The sequence below is a fragment of the Xenopus laevis genome, chromosome 6S, assembly GCF_017654675.1.
Source record: "Xenopus laevis strain J_2021 chromosome 6S, Xenopus_laevis_v10.1, whole genome shotgun sequence".
In the NCBI taxonomy this organism is placed as follows: Eukaryota; Metazoa; Chordata; class Amphibia; order Anura; family Pipidae; genus Xenopus; species Xenopus laevis.
In genome coordinates this window covers 131794135-131805881 of record NC_054382.1, presented here as the reverse complement: position 1 = coordinate 131805881, position 11747 = coordinate 131794135, and positions in this window count along the sequence as shown.

The following is an 11747-nucleotide window of genomic DNA, read 5'->3' as shown; positions in this document are numbered from 1 at the left end:
TGAGTTCAAATCAAATTCAAATGGAGTTTTCCTTCGGAAAAAAAAATCGAATGTCAGGAAGGCAATCAACATATCCAAATGGTTCAACGGACCTCTGCCATTGACTTGTACATGAACTCGGCAGTTTTTAGGTGGAGAATATTCGCATTACAACCGTTTCCGGGGTCGAGGTGTGATAAATCTCACATTTAAATTCGAGTTGGTGAATTCAATTTTGAATTTGTGATATATTGCCAATATACTGTATAGGCTTTCATCCTTGGGCTCCCAAGCTAATTCTTTAGTTTATGGGATTTTTAGCTTTCCATCTTATTACAGGCAGAAATGCTGTTTTATACAGCCTCACAGATGTGAATATTCCAGATAACAAGAGGTTGAAACTTCAGATATAATATAAATGTCAAATTAAATTTAGACTCTGAGTATTTTTAACCTAAACGAGGCACCTTGGGTGTTGAAGTGACAAATTGTTGAAGAGAATGGCACAGAATGTCAGAGAATGAAATAAAAACAAGCACCTTTATCTAGAGAATAGAGAAGGGCTGCTGTTTATTTGCTGCAACTTTAGCATCACTTCCTCCCTGGAATCTGACAGTTGCTAGGGACTAGGGAAAGGTGAATTTTTTTGCCTTGTTTCGCCGCGGAAATGACGCCCATAGACTTTTATGGGATCAAATACAAGCTACTGTTTTATTATTACAGAGATCTTTGGATCTTTATAGATAACAGGTTTCCGGAGAATGGATTCCATACCTGAATTAGGGTTTTCGTGTTTTTCGCACTTAACAATTTACGAATAGTGATAGGCGAATCGGACACATTGCGCTTCACCAAAATTCTCGAAACATCGAAAATTCCCCGAAATGCATTAAAGTCTATGGATGACAACAATTTTCACCCATTAGAATCATTTCTGCAGCAAAAATTGGTGAAAAAATACAGGTATTTGTGAATTCTTGCTGGTTTAGAGTAATTGGTATAATATACAACAGGGGTGCCCAAAAGGTAGATCGGGATCTATCAGTGGACCTTTAGCTGGTAAGTAGATCTCAAGACACTGTCAACAAACAGCTTGACTAAATCACCCTCCTGTTTAATGCTTTTCATTATGATATTTATTATGTTGAGGTCACATAAAAAATAGTTGTAAATCGATCCCTTTGCTCCTGGTAAAGTGGAATATAATCTTTTGTTAAACATAGTGCATTATATTATATTTATTTGTATCACTAATAGGCATATTTGTTGTTTGTTGCTCCATCCAAGGACTTTCACACACTGAGTGATTCCAACATTTATTTTCAACTCAACTACATTGTTCTCAGTCAGACATGGTACATTGTTTACAATGCCAGTAAACTAGATTTCCCCCTCATCCTCGTCACCCTCTCTCTCTCTATCTGTCCAGTTGACAGTGTGGTGTTCCTGCAGTGAAGACCCTTGTCAAAGGTTACTTCACTAATCTTACTTTATCACTATGGTCGCTTCCTATGGTATGTCTACGGGCTCTAAGACATCAACCTCCTCATTAAGGTTTTGGACTACCTGTACTAAATAGCCTGGCCAGTGGCATAACTATAGAGGATGCAGACCCCATTGCCGTAGGGGGGCCTGGGGAAAAGGGGGGGGCAGGACAATTGGACCTGCTTCTTCTATAGTATTGAAATCCCTCTCCCCACCACTCAAGAGTCAAGAGTGAGTTTATTGTCATTTCATCCATATACGTTTGTACAGTACACAGTGAAACGAAATAACGTTCCTCTAGGACCATGGTGCTACACACAACATAGATGTACCAGACAACAGACAAAAAGTGCAAAAATATGCAACTCCTGCAAGACACGTCAGCACAGTGCAGGGACAGGAGAAGACACACTCAGCAGATGTAATATGTTAAGTAAATAACGCTAAACGTCAGACATGATGGGTGTATCATTGTGATATGACAGTAGCAAGAGCATGATAAAGAACATGACAAAGTGCAGATGTGCTCATAGGGAACAATTGTATCCAATGGCTATTCATCCATACAATGGCGTACAGTGGCTGTGTAACGTTGTGGTATATAGTAAGGACAGATGGAGTGTGAGAGCGATCTCTCTGGTCCCTGAGTATTCAGGAGCCTTATGGCTTGTGATGGAAGGAAGACAGACACCTATGATCTTCTCTGCTCTTTTCCTTCATTTAAATGAGGGGCTCACACCTGCAAAAGCATGCAGTGGGTGAGTTGCAGTGCCTATGCGTGCCGGACCCTCTGAAAAATTTTCTAGCTGGGGGCCAGCACACTTTTGTTACGCCCCTGAGCCTGCCTAACTGGAACACTTAGTGCTCTCTCCACTGATTCTACCCTGTCTCCCTGATCCGACCACTTTAGATGGTGGCGTAGATGTGGCCTCCTCCATAGCTAGGTGTTTCTGCTGTCATTTCCTCTACTCCAGAACTTGAACGGGGTGTGGATCCCTTTTATATACCCTCCTACTAGTGGTCGATGTGTGCATAACACTCTGTGCCATCCCCTGACACTACTGCCACCCAGTGGCCAAATGTCACATAAAACCATCAGCAGAAATAATTAAGGCTAACATACAGTACACCTCTAATCACAGTAGGGACACATACAGATCATACCTACGTATACCAACATTCTTACAAATGATATTATATACATTGATAATACAGCGTTCTTCCTTTGAACTTCATGGAAATATCAACATTCCCATCAGGGTTATTCTAAATAACTCACAAACAGTTGAATGGTGCACAAAGCCAAAATATTGGTACTACCAGGGAAAAGTATAGTAGAAAATTAGAGCAAAAAATAAGTAATGTTCACAGGAGGGCATACTCACAGTTCACCCCAGTCCCGGGGTGCGAGTCCACAATAACATTCCAATTCCATCGGCTACTGGTCAGCCAGAACCTGGTGCCCCACGTTGGGCGCCAATTGTGATGGACAGAAGTATGTCCTAAGAGTATCTGACCCTTCCGAATTATATGATAAGTAAATCCAGTGCCTTCAAAAAATAAAGGGCCAATGAATTAAAAAAATACAAAATATTTATTAGGACATGGTAGACAAAAACCTGAAGCGTTTCTTTTCATAGAGTAAGTGCCCCAACAGGCACGAAACGTGTCTGGTTTGTATTTTTTTTAATTCATTGATCCTTTATTTTTTGGAGGCACTCACATTTATTGGAATGTTATTATTCTAAATAACTCACAACAATTTGGTCGAGAAGAAGAACAACGAGAAGAATGACAACACATGTTCCTTATCTTTGAGACCAGTTCTGACCAATTTGGCTAAAATTCCTCCTCTATCGATTCCGTAACATGACTTCTGCAATTCTCCATTAAAGTCCTATCGCTCCTGCATTGTCATAAAGGAAAAAAAGCTTTTAGATTGAATCCTTATACATTTGTATTGATTGATTGTAATACCTTTAAAACATCTCACTCAGCATTTGTTAGTGAAGTGATCAATGTCTTTAATCAGTTTGGATTTTCTTCCAGTTCCAAAGCCATAAAACGAATGGAAGCTTCTCATTTTTCATACTCAACTACTCTGTTACTCTGTAGCACTACCTACTGATCAAGTTGGTGGAAAGAAACCTGCCATGGGGACAGCAAGAAGGAAATTATTTTTGTAAATGACATCAATAAACTTCATCTAAATGACATCAAAGACCCAAATGCACCCATCACTTAAATGAAGCAAGAAACCATTACAATGTTAGATAACAAACACCATCTATTAAAAGGAAATAAAAAGTCATATATTCTTTCATTAACAATGTTTAATTGACATTATTTTATTTGAGTTCAGCATGCAGGCACCACGGTTTCGAGGGAAAGCCTGAAGTCCTAAAGTCTACGTGATTAAGGAGTAAATGATGGAGCTGTACATTTATCAGCACATTTGGATACTTACTGTTCTCCTGGCATTGCAGTGCTATAACTCTTTTAGATGAGATCCTGACTCTCTGAATAGCTCTGCAGTGTTGGAGGCCTAATTACTTTACAAAAAAATTTCAATGAAATATTTGTTAGTTGCCAAATGGACTGAAAACCCTAAATAATATATTTTTCAAACATGTTTGGATGGGACAAATTGCTGGAAACAGAATATCTACATGGTGCCCTCATCTCCTGGGATTTGTGGTAGAAATAACTTCAGACTGTAGAACTATTTTGCAAATTATCAATATATTAAGGACATTATGAGACTTATTTAATAAAGTTCGAAAAAAAATTTTTATACTATGAAGTCTGAATTTTTAGTGTGGAAAAAAGCCCCACATTTTTTGAGATTTAATATACCCCGAGGATGGAAAAAGTCAGAATTCGAAAATCGTCCATCTCAGACCTGCTGAGGTTGAATATAAGTCAATGGGAGAGGTTCCTATCCTATTTGGAAGTTTTTGTGGTCTGCTCTAGATTTAGCCCAAAAATCTGACTATTTCAGGCTTTCGAGCAAAAATCTAAAAAATTCTGACATTTTGGGAAAAAAGCCTGAAAAAAATCAAGCGATTCGGGAAAAAAAAACAAAATCACCTACAAGTTAGAGAAGAAAAAAAATCGTACGATTCAAATTTATGCTCCATTTTATTGAGTTTATCTCAGATCCAATTAAATCGTGCTTTTTCATAATAAACAAGGTCCAATCATGGATTCTAGTTTGGTCTGACTTTTTTTATTTAAAGACTTGGATTTTCATAAATAAGGCCCTACGACACTTTGTGCATTAAGCTACTAAAAAATATCTTAATGTCCTTAACATACTGATAATGGGTCGAGTGCAGAGAACCTCTTGCATTTGTCTGCATAGAGTTGGACTGAAACACTGCATTTGTATTATTGAGATTCCGTCTTCTACAGAACAGGGTAAATCAAAGTCATACTCTAAACTATTTAAGGTTCAAGGGTGGAAATCATGTTAAGATATTATTATATTATTATAATATGATCATATTATATTATGATATTATTATAGTTATTAGTCCCAATTCTAGTAATACAACTAATGATGCATGGTTCACACATGAAGAAATTCAAAAGAGACTCAAACATGTTAAGGTAAACAAAGGTCTGGGGCCAGATGGTATTCATCTCAGGGTACTTAGCGAGCTTAGCTCTGTGATTGGCAAACCTCTTTACTTTATTTTTCAGCATTCACTGAGGTCTGGCATGGTGCAGAGAGACTGGCAAATTGCTAATGTGGTGCCTCTATTCAAAAAAGGATCCCGTTCTCAGCCTCAAAACTAGAGGCTAGTTAGTCTGATGTCAGAGGTAGAAAAGCTTATCGAAGGGTTAATAAAGGATAAGATACTGGACTTCATAGCAAATAACAATACTATGAGTTTGTGTCAGCATGGTTTTAGTACCATGCCAGACTAACTAAATTTCTCTTTATGAGAAGGTGAGCAGGGACCTCCATTCTGGGATGGCAGTGGATGTGATTTACTTAGACTTTGCTAAAGCATTTGATACAGTGCCACACAGAAGGTTACTGGTTAAATTAAGGAATGTTGGCCTGGAACATAGTATTTGTACCTGGATAGAGAACTGGCTAAAAGATAGACTACAAAGAGTGGTGGTAAATGGAACATTTTCTAATTGGACCAGTGTTGTTAGTGGAGTACTCTGCAAGTATATATAATTTATGTGAAAGTAAGGAGGGATGTGTGTAAGGATGCTGGGTTTTCATTTGGAGTGGTTTAACTTGATGGACTTTTTTCAGCTCGATTTAACTATGTATGTAACTAACAATGTATTATAGCAATAAGATGCATATGGATAGCCACCCCTCTACTTACTTTGCGCTGCCTATGTTAGTCGCCCTTGCCTGCTTCAGGTTAGTTAAGAAGAACCTACCAGTGAATATTTCCCTGGGGTGGAAGAGTGGTGGGAGCTCTTTTATTTGTCTGTATGAATTTTGCAGTCACAGCCTCATTGCACCCCCACATAATGCTTAAAAATATATTTGGTGACCACTACTTTCCCTTTTTTTGCTACAAAAAAGGTACTGAAAATACAAGAGATTGCTCAGGCATTGTCCTTCATGTATTAGAACCAAAATAAATAGGAAAGCAACCATTTGCATACACAGAATAATTGAGTGGGCTCATGTAAAAACACGAACTGGGGATTAGTTTTCTTTTGCCACATCTCAACGAGTAAACATTCAACCCTAGACTTAATATATTTTATACTTGCAAAACATATTTTATTATAAAAAAAGGTTAAGTATTCGCCATCCCAAAATAGGCATTATACCAACACAAATTTTGCCATGGCTCCAACTTTATGAGGCAGATTTATTGAGAGGCCCATTTATCAAAGGTCGAATTTCGAATGAATGTGAATTTGTTATAATTGGACTATATAATTATATATACTGGAAGGTTGTTTAAGAAAAAAATTGAATGTCTAATATTCGATCGAATGGTTCTGACCTGAAAATTCGAATCATATTACATTTCTCCCGAATAAAAAAACTTGAATGTCAGGAAAGCTATTAACGTCTCCAAATGGCTCAATGGACCTATGCCATTGACTTGTACATGAACTCGGCAGGTTTTAGGTGGCAAATATTCAAATTTGCACTGTTTCCATGGACGAGTTGTGATAAATCTCACATTCGGATTTACATTTGAGGGATTAAAATTAGAATGCGTGAATTTTGAAATTCAAAACTCAAAAATTCTAATTCTAATTTACTATTCCACCCTCGATAAATCTGCCCATAAGGGTCAAATAGTAACTTCAAATTTATTTTGGTGTCAAAATTCACACATTAGAATTTTCATCCCCCATTTTAAATGTACATTTGAATGTGAAATTTATCACACCTCGACCATGGTTCTAACATTCACCACCAAAAAACTGCCGAAAGTCAATGGCAGAGCTCCATTGACCTATTTGAATATGTTAATAATCTTCCTGACATTCAAGTTTTTTTTCAGAGGAAAATTTGATTCGAGTTTTGTTCGTATTTGATTTGAATGCAACTTTTTTTTGGATCGTTCGCCTTCAATCAAATTGGATCGTTAGCCTTCAATCATAGACGTTTTCATTTTTTCATAAATAATATCCCATTCGAGTTGTGAGTACATTCAATTGTATTAGAGTAAAAAAAAATATCAATTTGAAATTCGACCTTTGATAAATCTGCCCTTTTATGTTGGATCTCTGGGCACATGTAAAAGTTGAATTGGGGGTTCCTTACTTAAAAGTGTTGTAGCAAAAGGGACACGTTAACGAATAATTAGACTATACATGTATTTATGGGTACTCATAGTAGTTAATACTTCCATGAGAGATTCAACTGTCAAGGATTTTTTGTTTTTGGAAGCTCCAGTAGAAGTCATCTAGCTGTTCCTTCACAACCTCTATAACCTTCAAAGAGTGACTGCATCTGAGGGTTATGGCTTGGAGAGTAACAAAACAGAGAAACTAGTGTGCTTGTGCTAAAATAGGCTAAAATATGTGATACGTCAAATATTCTTTGTGTTCCCTAACCTCTACTATCCCAAGTATGGTTCAATTGCCTTTGTCTTCAGTACAGAGTTGGCCCAGCTGGACAGCCCTGTAGTAGAAGAAGGGATACCTGTAGGGTTATCTTCTAGCTAACTATTTTAGGTCCATGGTTTGATATGTTCACGGCAGTCAAATACATGAAATATATTTCATAGAAATAAATGAATACGATTTTTGGAAACCACCTGCGTAACCTGCTTTTAATTACCCTACTAATTACCAGCTCGAGTAAACAAAAATAAGCAAGCAGAGTTTCTTGGCTGAACAGAGATGCCTTGGCAACCAGATGCCTGCTGAGTGAAATAGAAACATTCTAGGGGAAAAAGGAAATGTTTAACTTTCATGGAAACATATTCCAAGACAGATCCTTCTCTTAATGAATGCAATGATAATATCAAAGTAGAATGCAAATATTTTTGCAGGGTTGGACTGGCTCATCAGGATACTGGGCAATGGTGGTGACCCTGGTCCTGCTGGGCCCTCAACCTAAAACCCTGTGGTGCTGCTGGACTGGATGATGTTGTGATGGCTGATTCTGTAATTGCCTTTAAGAGGCGGTTGGATGATTTCTTGGACACGCATAATAACCAAGGCTATTGTGTAACTAAAATCTACAATTTAAATAGATATTGCTACAGTATATATAATTTAAGTGAGTGTGTGTAAGTATGGCCATTGGGTTTCATTTTGGGGGGGGGGGGTTGAACTTGATGGACTTTGGTCTTTTTTCAGCTTGAATGGCTGCCCCCATGGCTACACAGCAGCTTGTTTATATGAACTATAGTAGTACTTATCTGTTATCTACTGTGTATCCTGTGCTTGAATGGCTGCCCACATGGCTATACAACAGCTTGTTTATATAAACTATAGTAGTACTTATCTGTTATCTACTGTGTATCCTGTGCTTGAATGGCTGCCCCCATGGCTACACAGCGGCTTGTTTATATAAACTATAGTAGTACTTATCTGTTATCTACTGTGTATCCTGTGCTTGAATGGCTGCCCCATGGCTACACAGCAGCTTGTTTATATAAACTATAGTAGTACTTATCTGTTATCTACTGTGTATCCTGTGCTTGAATGGCTGCCCCCATGGCTACACAGCAGCTTGTTTATATAAACTATAGTAGTACTTATCTGTTATCTACTGTGTATCCTGTGCTTGAATGGCTGCCCCCATGGCTACACAGCAGCTTGTTTATATAAACTATAGTAGTACTTATCTGTTATCTACTGTGTATCCTGTGCTTGAATGGCTGCCCCCATGGCTACACAGCAGCTTGTTTATATAAACTATAGTAGTACTTATCTGTTATCTACTGTGTATCCTGTGCTTGAATGGCTGCCCCCATGGCTACACAGCAGCTTGTTTATATAAACTATAGAAGAGTTTCTAAAACAATCACAACCAGTTGGATGGCTTTTTAGCAAGTGAGGGAATACAGGGATATGGAAGATAGTTCATAGTACAAGTTGATCCAGGGACTAGGCCGATTGCAACTTTGGAGTCAGGAAGGAAATTGGAGAGGCTTCAGATGAGTTTTTTGCCTTCCTCTGGATCAACTGGCAGTTAGACAGGGTAAAAAAACGTTAAAACTTGTGTCTTTTTTCAACCTAGTTTACTATGTTACTATGTTACCAGGCAATCACTGGTTTTCTTTCCTTTTCTTTGCTAAATTGTTGGTGACAGTTAAAATATAATTGCTGATTGGTTGCTATGGGTCCCATAGTTTATTGGCAGATGACATTTTCAAACATCATTTCCAATAGAATCCCAGGATGAGCAGACAAAAAATGCCCAACCCATCCAAATTTAGGCATTTATGGTCAACTGTTAAATGTTCTTTTTTTCTGGTGGGATCAGTTCAAAGCTATGTTGGGCTCCTTCTGATCATGAATAGAACATTGTTTATACAGCAAATAAGAGATGCCCGAGTGCAGAAGAGCTAATAGCAAACATACTGTACCATAATAAAACCTTTTATTAAATATTAGAAAAATATTAGAAAACAAAATGTCAAGTCAAATAATTTTTTTCTTACAAGAATAGAAATCAGAGATAAAGGAGAAGTTTGAGAGAGAGGAGAAGAGGAAGGAATAAAAATGGAAATAGTCTAAAGATATGGTAATAGTGCAAATATACTGTAAATGCTGCTGACAGAACGGGAAAGCAAAAAGGCTGAAGAGGAAGGAGATAAAGAAGCAGGAGAACAGGAGGAACATGTTATTCAGAGATAACAGAGAAAGAAGAAGGTTTAATAACAGGCAGAAGACAGAACACAATTGGGTAGCAAAAGAAAAACGGACAAAGGCAGCAGATTAAAGTGAGTTCCATAAAATGTCTCAAATAGAAAGAAAATAAAAGTAAAACCCTTTTTCTATGAAAGAACAATTGGAGAATAGTGGTAAGGAGCTTCTCTAACAAGGCGGTGCAATGGAAATGCTAATACAGGGCTAACAATATCTTAACTGCAATTTAATTTCACCTTCCCATTGACTCAAATGCATTGTTGGTAAAATGTTGCAGTTTTGCACAATGTCTGTGGTTTCGTGTACATTGCATTACAAGTGTTTGCTTTGTACAGTATCCCAAGAATAGAACTAGCCATATGTGTAATTCAGACAAGTGGATTAAACCACCTTTGTGGTGAGCCAGAATGGGTTGATCCAAACAGGGGCCCTCCCTGGTAAGGAAGGAGGTCTATGCGGTGAAGTATCCCATAGACTGGTCCCATTCTGGTTACTGTCATTTTGGTGAGTGGAGTTCTGTATCTTGACACTATGGCTGATACATAAGTGTTTATTTATATATATATATATATATATATATATATATATATATATATATATATATATATATATATATATATATATATAACCCAAATGTGGGCCGAAACATCGGATATATGTATGCAATAAAAGAAATTTGAAGGGATTACAACACTGAAGTGCTGGTCTTTTCAACAAATGCACCCGCATTAATTGAAGAAAGTCAGAATTAGAGTGTGGCTACTTACTATTGAATATATATATATATATATATATATATATATATATATATATATATATATATATATATATATATATATATATATATATATATATATATATATATATATATATATATATATATATATAACCTTTATAAGAGCCAAGAAGATCCTGAATAAATGCCAAACTTCAAAGAGGCATAAGGCTGGTGATTGGTGCACAGATACAATTTTTGGAACGTTTGTGGTCTCAGAATAATAGTCTCAACAATTATCATCCCTTGGCTATTGGTTGTTTAGTTGATTGGACAGCAGGGTCGAACCGGCCCAGACCCACTCCCTGCACAAATCTTCCGGCCGTGACCTCCCTTTTTCAGGCAATTCACGGCAAAAACAAAGCACATCTGTATGGCCAGCTTTAGGCTTGAACCAAAAAAGCTTGAAAACTGCTTCTCTATAAAGTATTCAATTTGCTTCAAGACTTAGTTTAGCTGATCATCTCCCTAAGTTCTTCTCTGTATGTTTCATCGTAAAGGACATTAAATTATTAGAACTCTGTTGAATATTCAAATGACTTTTAGGGGGAAATAGAGAATGGGAATGGAGTTTCTTATCTGGCCTGTCAACCATTGAAAGTCCATGAATTACATATCAGTATATTGCATAATCGCTGACGTTTTCTTTTCTCACATTAGAGATGTCCAGTCTTCAGCCCAGCAGCTGTTGTTGACCTATATTTTCTAGCAACCTACTTATAGCTGAGTTTGTTTTTTAAGCGGGGGGGGGGGGGGTCACAGATTGTCAGGAGGTCCGATTTGGTCCCAGAAAAATTTCACAACCTACTTTGCCTTTTATTAATAGCTGTTCTCATTTCAGGCACATCTTTCACTCTGCAGTACAGTGAAAAACCGCCACAGCCTAGAATAAAATACTTCAAAGTCTCACATAAAATATATATTTGGTCCTGTGATATTAATGGAAAGCTAGAGTTGGCTTTCATGCTCAGGTTTGATATAAACTAAGGACAATGTTACCCTTTGCAGAACACATTTTTTTGGTTTGCTATAAATAGAAGACTTCTTCTATTTATAAATGCGGTCATAGATGGAGAGAAGCAACCTTACGCAAATGTCATTCTCTGCAATTGTGGGATTTTCCCAAAACAGAAACACAAACTGACCTTTCATTTGGCAAGTGGAAAGTAGAATGATGTTCATG